This window comes from Marmota marmota, unplaced genomic scaffold, assembly GCF_001458135.2.
Source record: "Marmota marmota marmota unplaced genomic scaffold, marMar, whole genome shotgun sequence".
Lineage (NCBI taxonomy): Eukaryota > Metazoa > Chordata > Mammalia > Rodentia > Sciuridae > Marmota > Marmota marmota.
In genome coordinates this window covers 18302689-18316303 of record NW_025999960.1, presented here as the reverse complement: position 1 = coordinate 18316303, position 13615 = coordinate 18302689, and the positions used below count along the sequence as shown (strand labels likewise).

The following is a 13615-nucleotide window of genomic DNA, read 5'->3' as shown; positions in this document are numbered from 1 at the left end:
TTTTTTTTTTTTTTTTTTTTTTTTTTGGCAACTTAAGCTCTTTGAGCTTCAGTTTCCTTATCCACAGAACGGGGATTATAACATCTCATTTATAGGTGGTTGTGAGGGTTAATGAGACATGTGAAAATAGCAGGCACAGTGTAAGTGCTCAACAAATTCTAGCTCTCCCATTTCTAATCCTCATCCTTCCCAAATTCCAAAGCACAAAGGCAATTGTGGATTTAAGAACTGGGTCCACTCAGGAGGATGAGATGGGAGAATCTCAAGTTTGAGAACAGCCTCAGCAATTTAATGAGGTCCTAAGCAACTTAGTGAGACCCTGTCTCAAAATAAAAAATAAAAAGGGCTGAGGATGTGGCTCAGTGGTAAAGCACCCCTGGTTCAATCCTTAGTACTAAAAACAAAACAAGCAAAAAACAAACGAAACGAAACAAAACCAACCAACCAAACAAAAAAACTGGGTCCATTCTCCACATTTCCACCCTTTGGTTTTTTTCTTTTGGCGTTGCTGGGGATTGAATCCAGGGCCTCATGCATAGAAGGCAAGCATTCTACCACTGAGCCGCATTCCCAGGCCCCCCATTTCTACCATTTGGAGTGGTGGCCCCACTTGTTCAACTCAAGGGGCTTTTTGCCTTTTCCTCTGGTGCAGGTGAGGGTCCTGGAACACCAAAACAAGGTCCTGGAGAGCAAGTGGGAATTGCTCCAGCAGCAGAGCATAATCTCTGGCTTGGGCCCCCACAATCTGGCACCTTTCTTTGAATCCTACATCAGCTTCCTGCGCAAGCAGTTGGATTTGTTTCTGGGGGAGAGGGGAGCCTGGAGGGAGACCTGAAGAACATGCAGCATCTGGTGGAAGACTTTAAAAAGAAGTAAGGGCCCCAGTGGCGGAGTTTCTCCTTTTTGGGTTTAGCAGGGGGGTGTGCTCCTAATTTGGCATTTCAGCTGTTCCTGACTGCACCTTCAGTCAATGCTTTTGGATGGATATATCCAGTGAAGCATGACCAAGCAAAACGGGGTGACAGGGTGGGGACTGACACTCCTATGTGCCTGATTATTATATATTTTTCATTCTCCAGCAGGTCCCCTTCTATACCAGCTCAGATGGAAAAAAAAGTCTTCCCCAAATATAGGGCATTTTAATACACTTTACTACACTTTACTGTACATAGGAATCACCTTGGAAGTTTGCCCAAAATGTCCTAGTTCTTTGTCTTGTGTCCTAGTTCTTGATCATCTGAATCAGTAGGTGTGGGACAGGCCCAGGGGTCTGAGTGCTCCCTTGTTCCTGGGAATTCTACACGGATGGTCTCGGGCTGCCTTCTGTAAAGCACTCTTTCAATGTGTCCTATCCAATTTCAATGTATCCTATCCCGATTCTGCAGTGTCAGTCGCCTCCTGCATGTTCCAAATTGTAGTTCACGCCCTCTGGTCTGTGAGTTTCACATCCTGAAGTCTGTGGGAGGTCAACTGGGCCTCTCAAGGGGAAGAGCTCCCTACAGCCCCAGGGGTCAGGACCCACAGGGATGGGTACAGCTGTTCTGGGGAGGCTCCATTCCAACTATACCACACAAGTTTGTGGCCACTCATTGTTTGCAGGTTCTATGCTGGGATCTGGGGATCCAGAGGCACTCACGTCTAAATTTCTCAGAAACCTCTTTGCTCCTATAATGGTTCCTGTTCTTTAGTCTTCCCAAAATCCATCCTCATGGTGGGAAATTTTAGTCCTTAACAGGCAAGAGTCCACGGCCCTGAGGTATTCCGAAGACATGGATTTATTCTTAGCCCAAATTCCTACAAGAAGCTACCTAATTAAGGAAAATAGAAACAGAGCAAACAGAGGCAGAAACACCTGGTGGGGAGCAAACATCTCTATGGGTTCCCTGTGTATATACTGTGGCTCTGTGAAGTTGATCAACAAACCCAGGCAAGTGACCGGGCTCCTCGATGTCTTCCCTAACTACCCACACCTCACCTTATCCCTGGAGTTGGAGAGGGTGAGGCAACACCTTGCACTCTGAGAGGTCTTCAGGCAGGAGTTTCAGGACTCAGTGAAAAATGATAGTGTAGGATCCTTGTTAAAAAATGATTAAGAGTTGGGCTGGGGATGTGGCTCAAGCGGTAGTGCGCTCGCCTGGCATGCGTGCGGCCCGGGTTCGATCCTCAGCACCACATACAAACAAAGATGTTGTGTCCGCCGAAAACTAAAAAATAAATATTAAAAAATTCTCTCTCTCTCTAAAAAAAAAAAGAAAAAAAAATGATTAAGAATTTCAAGATGGCGCCAGCAGGGCATTAAAGCCAGCATGAGGAGCTTCTGAACCCCAGGTCTTGTGTAACTGCACAGGTTGCATGTGCGTGAAGCAGGTTCTGTCGCTGGAGGAGGAGATTCTGCATGAGTGTGTGAGACACTTATTTCTTTTTTTCACTTCTGAAACGTCACTGTCCAAATGACATTCAAAAATGCATTCTGCTGTCTTAGATACCTAATTAAAATAAATAAATAAAAAAAGAAGGTAGGCAAGTGGGAGGACCAGATCCAGGCTTCCTGCTTCCCCTCTGTTGTGGGCAGGGATTACATTTTTCATTACATTTATAGAAATATTTGATTAAGGAAGCTGCTCTGAGTACATTGCTGGTGGGGAGGACAATTTCATATCCACTGTGACTAATGAGCTGGTTAGTAATGTGAACTAAAAGTGCATGTTTTATGTGAAGCATCAATCAAGATTTCAGCCTGCATGTGTACCCTAGGGGATATTAATAACCACAATCAACTATAGCTTAATTAAGCTAGTCATTATAAAGATGAAGTAGTTAAAATATCCATTTTTATTCAGGAGACTGGGTTTTTGGCACACTATATAACCAAAATCACACACATGCTAGGTAAATATGATTTTTCTATCCTAAAACTAGATGGTTACTCTAATTGGCTAATATAGTTTGTATTTTGTTACAACATTAGGTTTGACTGGTCAAAGCAATTGAAAGGAAAAAAACTACTTTGATTTTCTTTCTTTTAAAAGGGAAGCTGAGAAGTCATACTTGGAACGAGGAAGAGAGACGAGGGCTTGGAAAGCGCGGAGGGTGGGAGGGGACCGGGTCAGTCCTCAGGTTTCCGACTCTTTCTTTCAGGACATGGATGCAGCTTACATGAGCCAGAAGGGGCTAACGTGGGCTGCCTGACAGAGGAAGTCAACTTCCTGAGGACTGTCTGTGAAACCGTGATTCCTTTGTTTGCTAAGCTCCAGAGACAGCCTGTTGTCATCTTCCCTGTCAAAACTCTGGGGGATGGCCCAGGGGCAGGACACACTACCAAAACCTGCAACAGGGCTCAGAACTCAGCTCTGTTTCAAGCAGGAAATGTTAACTTAGCTGTCCCCGCCTGCACGGACCTGCCCATGGTCGTGGTCCATGGCCTCTCTCCATCTCAGCCCATTTTACTCTACACCTTCTCTCTGGCTCTGGTCCAGTATCACAGCCAGATTCTTCATAACACCCCTCCTTACTGTGATCCCACGCAGACCCATCCATCAAGGCTTGCTAGCTGATGCTTTCAGGCTGACAACCTGACTATATTTACACATTGTCTTTTTGTTTTAGACTTGTTGTCTGGCATCCTTTACTATAGTCTGACCTGAAATATAAGCTTATTTTTCTAGCTGTCCCACCCCCTATCTCCATCTTTGGGGTATCTCTGTTGGTAGAGGATTCCCAGCATCCTCTGGGGTCAGTAATCATTCATGTTCCCTGCAGGAGCTGTCCCAGATGCAGAGCCATGTCAGCGACATGTCGGTGGTCCTCTCCATGGACAAGAACTGCAAATTGGACCTGGACAGCCTCATTGTTGAGGTCTGCACCCAGTACAAGATTTTCCAGAGGTACAAGGCTGAGGCTGAGGCCCTGTACCAGACTGTGGCAGACCATCCTTGCACGTGACTGAGTTTCCTCCCTGGCTGGGTGTGAGGCACTCAGTCACTTTTAACGTGGCAGAGCTTTCCCCACCCTTCTTGGGTTTGAGGGCTTGTCCATGTGGAGGCGTGTCTCACCACTGCCCCAAAGATCCAATCATCACACCTGACCTTGCAACACTGCCCCCGTTGACCTTCATTGGATGGGATTTTCTCCAGAATTCTTTGTTCCCCAATAAAAGCCCTCTCTCTAGAGTGCTCGCTCTCTCTCCATAGCCTCTTCAGTAAAACCTCGCTGCCCCCCTGGGGAGCTTGAGGCTGAGGGTTCGAGGAGCCATCCTGGAGTTGGTTTAAAGGTAACTGTGTGTCTGTGTCTTTAATTTAAACTCCCTGAGGATTTTCCTGCGTGACCAAACCGTTCCTGTCTGTGTTGGCCGCAGACTAAACCAGACCAAGGTGGGAACCCTCACCCATTCCCAAACTCTAGTTTTAGGTCCCTATGACTGTCATCAAGAGTATGACAAGATGTTGTAAGGCTTACATTATCACTTTCTCCTCTGTCAGCTTGGGAGCTGCAGAGCACAGCTCTCCCTAAAGGGCACCAAGAGCGAGATCATGGAGCTCAACAGGATGATCCAGAGGTTGCAGGCAGACATTGAGGACATCAAGAAGCAAGGGGTGGGGGTGGGGGTCCAGGCTCAAAGATGTGATCCTGGAGGTCTTTGGAGCTCTGGGGAGAAAAGGAAGTACCATCTGGATTCCTTTGCCACACACTCTCATGGTGTCTTATGGCATAGTCTCTGGGAGCCTTTCTTCTCCCAGATGTTCCTCCTGGAGGCTGGGCTTCTTGTAGTGCCCCCTAAGGAGAAATGGTTGCCCATTTTCGTTTGCTCAGCAAATCTTCCACTGCAATATTGTCTTTAAATACTAAGTTCTCAGCAGGCTCTGCCTTCTGTGGAGCTACTTATAATATTCCTTACATAACCTCGATGGCATCTTTGTATTCGGAATAAAGTGATTAAGCAAGGGAGGTTTTAACAGTCCTGCAAAAAAAAAAAAAAAAAAAAATTCAGTAACTGATCAGACCATTACTACCTTTGCCAGCCTAGGAAAGCAAATCAGTGTTCTGTTTCTCCATGAGTCATGAGTTGATTTCAATGGGCCAAGAATGAATTAACCAATTGTAAAACTGACTTGTTTTCAAAGCAAGATTCTTGGGATTTCTAAGGCAGGGGAAGGAGGAATGCTGGATGAGGGAAAGCAAACAATCAGGTATTTGTTTACTGGTCACTATGCTAATTCATCTTCTACCTCCTCTTGCCCCAGAATGCCAAAGGCATTCATTGCAGAAGCTGAGGAGCATGGGGAATTGGCCCTCAAGGATGCTAATGCCAAGCTCCAAGACTTGCAGGCTTCCTACAGAAGGCCAAGGATGACCTGGTCCAGCTGCAGCATGAGTACCAGGAGCTGATGAATGTCAAGCTGGCCCTGGACATGGAGATTGCCACCTTCTGCAAGCTGCTGGAGGGTGAGGAGTGCAGGTGAGTATTCTCCAGATAGGACTTTAGAATAATCTTTAGTGAAAGGAAAGGGGAGAAGATTAGGTGAGAACAATTCAGACAATGGGCAAGGAGTCTCCTGAACAAGAGTGAAGAATGGAAGTCTCATTCTATTTCATCAGTCATTATCATCTAATTCTCCAATGTATCATGGACATCAATATTGAAGTGCATACTTTTGAGCAGAAAGAATCAATAGAAATTGATTGAAGATCAATAGAATTGAAGATCAATAGAAATTGATCTTCACTGTGTGCAAAGTGTGAGGGAAAGTGCTCTGGGATTATGATAAAGGTTATAGACCAGGGCTGTCCACTGGTACTTTCTAGAATATAAAAATATTCTGTACCTGTGCTATCCACTTGGAGATTTCAAATGTGGCCAGCACAACTAAGGAACTGAATTTTACATTTAATTTTAATTAGTTTAAGCAGCTTCATGTGATTAATGGCTGTCATATTGGACAGTTCAGTATGGATAGTTCTGAGACCCCATCCCTGAAGCTGAGTCTACATGGGGGAGAGGTTGATACATATAGATTCTTGACATATAACATACATTGGCAGGTAAATCTTAGCGGATATCAACTGTGAGGGTTGGGTCGGGGATACAGGGATATTTCTGCTGACCCTCTGCCTATATTCAGAGTCTCTGTCTTCAGGAAGCTCCCAGTCTGTTGGAGGAAGTAGGACCAAAGTATGAGGAAAAAAAGATTTCTTATGAGTCTCTATGGGAAGTCTCTATGGGAAGGAGTGAGAGTAAAGATGAGTTAAGTGTACTAAGAGATGAATGAGGAGGGAGTAGTTGATACCAGAAGCACACAGTGGCAAGGTGCACAAGCACATCCATGTCTGCTCAGATATGTGACAGATCTGCTCCATGAATAAGAACCAGCTTTTGAACAGGGGTACTATGGGTGGGACATTATCAAATTTATCATGCATTGGGTGATGGCCCCTCTCATATTTTCTCTGCTCTGAACAACTGTCAGTTCTACACTGCCCTTCCCCATCGTCTCACTAGGGCTCCATGGGGAAGACTTCTGGGAAGAGGAAAATTGAAAATGATCTTAGCAGGGGTGAGAGATGAGGACTAATCAAGTGGTGAAACTAATCAAGTGAGGGTTGGTAGTTTGCTGGGAATAAATCTTTGGGGCTAAGGGAAAGAGAGTGGGAAGATGAAAAGATAGAACATGGTTGTTGGGGATACTGCAAGGTTCAGCCCTCTTTTCTGGGGAGATAAGGTCATGGAAACATACTGGGAATAATCTTTCCTTTCCTAGGAGCTTGATCCTTAGTGGGACACATGGGAAGAGGGCTCCCAAGGATATGAGTCCCAAGTTGTTTGGCTATTGACTTTCTGCTCAAATGAATCATTTCTTCTCCCTTTTCAGGATGACTGGAGAGTGTCAGAATACTGTAAGCATTTGTAAGTACCACATTCAAAAATATCCTTCCTGGGTTGTAAAACGGGCATTTGGAAACATTCTCATGCACTGATCTTTAGGAAAGATGGCCTGATTCACCCACAGGGTCTTGGCCATGACCATACACTCTGCTCCTTGTGTAAGCTAGCAGTTCAAACCTTGTGGTTGTAGGGTGTCCCCTAGGTTGGAGAACAAGAGATTTCTGTGGGTACTTCTGGTTCCTGTTCATGGAAAAAGGGACCAGAGAGCCAGCCAGACTCACTATTGTTTGCAAATAGAGGACGGAGAGAAGCCAAACATCTTCTTCAAAGTCACACAGCTAAGCAGGGGTGGGTCTGAAAGAGCTGGGCCTCCAGCTTCCCAGGCCTTTCTCCTGAATTGAGAGTCTGTTCTCCCTTAATGGTGGTCAACAACATCATCAGCACAAGCAGCAGCTCTGGAAATGTCCATGGAGGCTTCAGTGAGATCAGTGGCTGCTGCAGCAGTGGTTCCAGGGATAGCAGCTGTGGAGGGGTCAGCAGTGCCTGTGGCAGTGGGGGCAGGAGCAACAGCAGGGTCTACCAGAGTGGTAGCAGTGGAGTGGACTGGCTGTGGAGACAGCAGTTCCATGGGGCAGAGTGGAATGGGCAGTTGGGGCAGCACCAGTGTTCCATTCTTCTGGCCATCCAGCTCCAGCCAGCAATTCTCCAAGTCTCCATCCCCGCCTGCTGCCCTCCCAGCCTGCAAATCACTTCCCACACTTTGCCTGGGGTCAACAGGTACATATGACTCAACCACACTTTCCCTCAAGTCCCCTGGAGAAGGGGATTTTCAATCTCCATCTCCATCTCCATCTCCATCATCTCCATCTTCATCTCCATCTCCATCTCCATCTCCATCTCCATCTCCATCTCTATCTCCACCTCCAAGTCCTCTTCTAGGCCAGAGAGATCTAGTTATAGTTTGGGATGATGCTGTCTCTGGAAGATTCCCTGACTTGGCACAGCAACAATTGAAGCCTGAGCAACACCTGAGCCTGTCCGGGCCATCCAGCCTGGCCTACTCCCCCTCCACCACTTTCCTCTCTCATGAGGAATTGGTGGTCTGAGGTCAGTGGCTGCTGCAGCAGTGGGTGTATGTCAGTGGTGCATGTCAGCACCACCTGAGAAGGACAGGGCAGTGGGGTCAGAGCTTGAGCTAGAAGGTCAACATCTTCAGATTGTGGGTTCTCAGGGAGCCCTCTCCATGTCTAGTCATCACATCCTGACTCAACTCTATCCCCTTAGTACCTTGAGCCAAGGATCCTCTGGTGATGATTGTGTTGTACTTCCTCTTCTCAATAAATTGTGTTGAATTTCACATTCTGTTGTTTGCCTTTCACTCAAGGAATATAGAGCAGACCAAGAATCAAAAGTGGAGGGAAATCAGGCATGAGGGTGCTCTTCCAGAAGTTTGGTAATGGGAATAAAAGACACCCAATAACCTTGGCTTCTCTTATATCCACTAGGTTGGGTTCTTGTGACAGGTCCAGCTGAGAGTATTGATGTTGTTGAAGTGAGGTCCTTCCCCCTCCCAGGGAGGTCATTTCATCCATCTTCTAGCTGTTGGATAGGCTCCATAATCCAATATTGGAAGTAGAGGTTTCTGTACAAAGAGAATGGATTCCACTGGGATTTCAACTCCTTTGCTCCTCTTCACTTCAGCACCCAAAACAAATTCTCCATCTGCAACTCATCTCCTAGGAACTGAAGGAACCTAACACTCTCTTTTCCCTACACAGGTTTTGAGACCAAAGAATGAACAAATGAAGAGTCATATTGTCTTTATGGCCAACTAATATTAGAGAATGTGATAAGTCACACACCTTTGGACAATGGGTTTCCTGTTAAAGGACTTCAAGATTTGGCCAGATTTCCCACATGGCTGAGGAAGCACAGGGCCACCAAGGACTTCTCTATGGGATCAGATACCTCATGGTAGATAGGATAGCAAAACCTAAGCTTGCTATGGACAGCCAGACCCTAACGGATACAGGAGCATAGCTCTGCATGCTCACTCATCAGGTAAGAGAGAGGGTGGAACTGTTAGAGTAGCTCACTCCTGATGGATGTAAAATTAGAAATGGGGAAGATGCTTGACTGCCTTTCTACCCAAACTTCCCAGCTGTTCTCAGAAAGCTAAACCCAACCCAGGGTTAATGGAGCAGCCACAAAGAGAAACCCAGGAAATCAAGAGCTTCAGAGTGATGACATTTAAAGTTTGTGTTTCTTTCCTTATCCCCATATCCAATCCCATCTGCATGCCTTTGAACATGGTAAACTATTGGTTTGTAAGTCACTTTAGATCATGGATTATCCCCAGAAGTCATATTAGGGCTAGACTAATGAGAGGGCTTCTGTACATCTGTCTGATGTCTAAGGAGCCTGACCTTCCTATTCCCAAGCCTGCAATGGACCTTATCTCACCCCATCTGATATAAAAGTCAAGATCTCAAGATGTGGAGAAGGAGACATTTTAGAGTTTCTACACATCAGCATCCAATAAGGGCTTGCTCATCTTTTCAAGGCTTACAAGCAAGAAGCAGTTCCTTTTTTACCTTTGCCACTTATCTTTGGCACAGATTTGGTACTTTGGGAATATGGGCAGGCAGTTCTAGATTTCAACTCTCATTACTCCTTTAGAGATATTGCAAGAAACATCACCAACCCCAGGAAAACCTGCTTGGAGCTCTGCTCCATGTGCTGCCTAACTCAAAAGAAAGGGATCAACTGTCCTGCCTCAACCCAACTTTCATGAGATGAGAGCAAGAGGGTTTGGGGACAGTTACTTGTCTCTTTATCCATTTGCTCCATATGTCAATACCTCAGTCCTGGGTGTTATCTTAGGGCCCTGCAGAAGGGATGGGGAAACCAGTGACATTTTGGTGATCAATTAAAAGAATAAATAGAGATTTTATAAGGAGAGGAAGACTCTATTCCTGCTGACCTCAGAGAAAGATGGGATAGGTCACACTTCAAGGCAGGACAGAGGTGAACTGTTGACATTTTTGTGAACCTTTGTGGGGAGGGATGGTGAAAGGGGCTAACAAGGAAGGTTGTAAAAGACTGGAAACTACTTGGAACTTTGAGAAGGATCAATCAAGAACAACATGTTGGAGAGGAAGCCTGGGACAGGCTTAGGAAGAAAGAGTCTGGAAAAGGGCCAATTCCCAGAACTCCTGGATCAGCATCATATACCATGTTCTGGACACCTACATGCCAGTGGAGTAGTATCACAGAAACTTCCAGGGTGAGGGCATTGTGTCTGAGGCCAGGCTAGGGGTTGGGGAGGATGGAATACAGTCTGTGTGAGACTGGTAATCCTGAGCTTTCTCAGCCTTGCAGAATTTCTCAAATCCATTCTCCATTTAAAGACAGAACTGGGAGCAGAGCATGGTAACACATGCCTCTAATCCCACTGGCTCAGGAGGATGAGGTAGGAGGCTCAAGAGTTCAAAGCCAGTCTCAGCAACTAAGCGAGGTCCTAAGCAACTCAAAATATAAAAAGTGTGGCCCAATGGTTAAGTGCCCCTGGGTTCAATTTTGGGTACCAAAACAAACACAACAACAACAACAACAACAACAACAACAAAACAGAACAGAGAAAGCTCTTTATCTTTGAAGGCAGCCAAGATAGGTAGAATAAGTATTTTACTGGTGGAATGGCCAGAGGGGTGACAAATTCCTTCCCAAATTGACACTTGAAATCCTCCCAGCTATCTCTTCAGAGTTAAGCAACTCATCTTCTAATACCAGCAGCTTCTTTATTTTTCCATTCTGTGTCCTTTATTATCTTCTACTTTTCTCTCTCTCTTTTTAAAAATATTTCCCTGGATTATAAAAGCAGCATGTACTTAAAGCAAAAATGAATAAAATTTAGCAAAATAAAAAGATTTTTCCTATAATTCTATCACCCCATGATGTTTTCCTACATTCATTCATGTGTATTCACATACAGAGATACATACATGTGCATATACATTAAAGAGTAACATCTCACAAAATATACCGCTTTCTGCTATTTTTGTGGTGCTGGGAACTGAATCCAGAGCCTTACACACATACTAGGCAAGTGCTCTACCTCTGACTTGCACCACCAACCCTCAACTTGATTTTTTTTGGTGCCTAATCTACTGTGCTATTACTATTATTCATTTAGTCATTCAGCAACTAGACTGAGTGCCTATAATTCTCCAGACACTGCACCAGGCCCAAGGATCGAGATAAAAGCACATATAGTTTTTGCCCTCATAGAATTTACAGGGAGCATGAAAGAAATTTACCAAATAACATATTTCCATATTAATATACATGGAAACCATCATTTTTTCCAGTACAGAAAATTATTCTTAAAAATTATAAAAACAAAAACAAAAGTGCATATTGGGAATTAAACTATGGTATTTTTCCTTCTTTCTGAAAGTGGGACATAAATGTTCTACCAAGTATTTTACTAAACTAAAGCCTGACAGGTGATCATTAAAGCTCTTTGCTACCTCCTCCTCTCAAATTGAGCTAGTGCAGTGGAATAGCTTTCTTTTTTTGGTAGGAGAGTTTTTGACAGAAAGAAGGATAGAGTTGGAACTGCAGAATTTGAAGGAATACTTTCTTAGCAAACTCACCCCAACCCAACTGAAGCCCTAACAAATTGATTTATATACAAAGGATTTTTAGCAAACTTGCAAACAGACTTAACATGCTATAAAAAGTCTACTCTTTTTCTGCATCTATTGAAATAATTATATGATTCTTGTTTTTAAGCCTATTAATATGATGAATTACATTTATTGATTTCCATGTGTTGAATGAACCAACCCAGCATCCCTGGGATGAACCCCACTAGATCATGGTGCACTATATTTTAAATACTTTTTGTATGCAAGTTGCCAGAATTTTATTGAGAATTATTGCATCTATGTTCATCAGGGATATTAGTCTGAAGTTTCCTTGATGAGTCATTGTCTGGTTTTGGTATCAGGGTGATATTCGCCTCGTAGAATGAGTTTGGAAGGGTTCCATCCTTTTCTATTTCATGGAATACTTTGAAGAATATTGGTGTTAATTCTTCTTTGAAAGTCTTGTAGAACTTGGCTAAGAATCCATCTGGTCCTGAGCTTTTCTTGGTTGGGAGGCTTTTGACGGCATTTTCTATTTCATTACTTGAAATTGTTCTGTTTAAATTGTGTATGATCTCCTCATTCAGTCTGAGTAGGTCATATGTCTCTAGAAATTTGTCGATATCTTCGATATTTTCTATTTTATTGGTTATAAATTTTCAAAATAGTTTCTAATTATTCTCTATATTTCAGACATGTCCGCTGTGACATTTCCTTATTCATCTTGTATTTTAGTAATTTGAGTTTTCTTTTTCATCAGCATGGGGTTTATTTATTTTATTTATTTTTTCAAATAACCAACTTTGTGTTTTGTCAGTTTTTTCAATTGTTTCAATTTCATTGATTTCAGCTCTGATTTTAATTATTTCCTGTCTTCTGCTGCTTTTGGTGTTGATTTATTCTTCTTTTTCTAGAGCTTTGAGATGTAGTGTTAGGTCATTTATTTGTAGACTTTTTATTCTTTTAATGAATACACTCAATGCAATAAACTTTCCTCTTAGTACTGCCTTCATAGTGTCCCAGAGATTTTGATATGATGTATCAGTGTTCTCATTTATCTCTAAGAATTTTTAAAATTTCATCCTTGATTTCTTCTACTATCCATTCATCATTCAATAGTGTATTATTTAGTCTCCATTTACAGTAGTTTTTTTTTAAATCATTGATTTCTAATTTCATTCCATTGTGGTAGTCAAAAACACCATACAGGCAAGCCATTGGGGTTGAAGGATGGTGACTCTTACCAAGTGACTGCTTGTGCAAAGCCTGCCTGTGTATTCAGGTTGGGGGGCTTTGTGATAGTATTATTTGCCAAGTTGTTGGCATAGGAACATGTAGGTTGAGGAAAGGGGTCTTCCAAGCAGAATTCTTGACATAGTCTTGCCCCAGAATAGTCTAACTCAAAAGCACCCCACAGAGATGTCTACTTTGGAAGGAGTCATAGGTTTACAGAACACAAGAAAGTGTTTCAGGAGAAGCAAGGTCGCTGGAAGGTCAGGTGTGTCTTCCTAATCTGTCAGTACTTAACAATAGTGAAGAACTGCAGCAGAGTCAGCCTTTCCAAGATGTACTCTCCTGTCCACACAAAAAAGAAGCCCCTTCCAGTCTTCTGGACCTGTGAAGTCCAGAAAGTTCCCATCAGTGCCATATCCCCACACAATTGATTAACAAATATATGAAAAAGTGTTCAACATCTCTAGCAATTAGAGAAACGCAAATCAAAACTACACTAAAATTTCATCTTACTCCAGTCAGAATGGCAATCATCAAGAATACAGGCAACAGCAAATGTTGGCAAGGACGTGGGGGAAAAGATACACTCATACATTGTTGGTGGGACTGCAAATTGGTGCAACCACTATGGAAAACGGTATGGAGATTCCTCAGAAAACTTAGAATGGAATCACCATTTGACCAGTTATCCCACTCCTTGGTTTATACCTAAAGAATTTAAAATCAGCATACTATAGTAATCCAGCCACATCAATGTTTATAGCAGCTCAATTCACAATAGCTAAACTATGGAACCAACCTAGATGTCCTTTAATAGATGAATGGATTAAGAAAATGTGATATATATATA

At 43.4% G+C, this 13615-nt stretch overlaps 1 pseudogene; it reads left to right on the top strand.

The window, feature by feature from the left end:
* LOC107148747 overlaps positions 1–13615 on the top strand; it is a 42214-nt pseudogene that overhangs the window by 10271 nt on the left and 18328 nt on the right.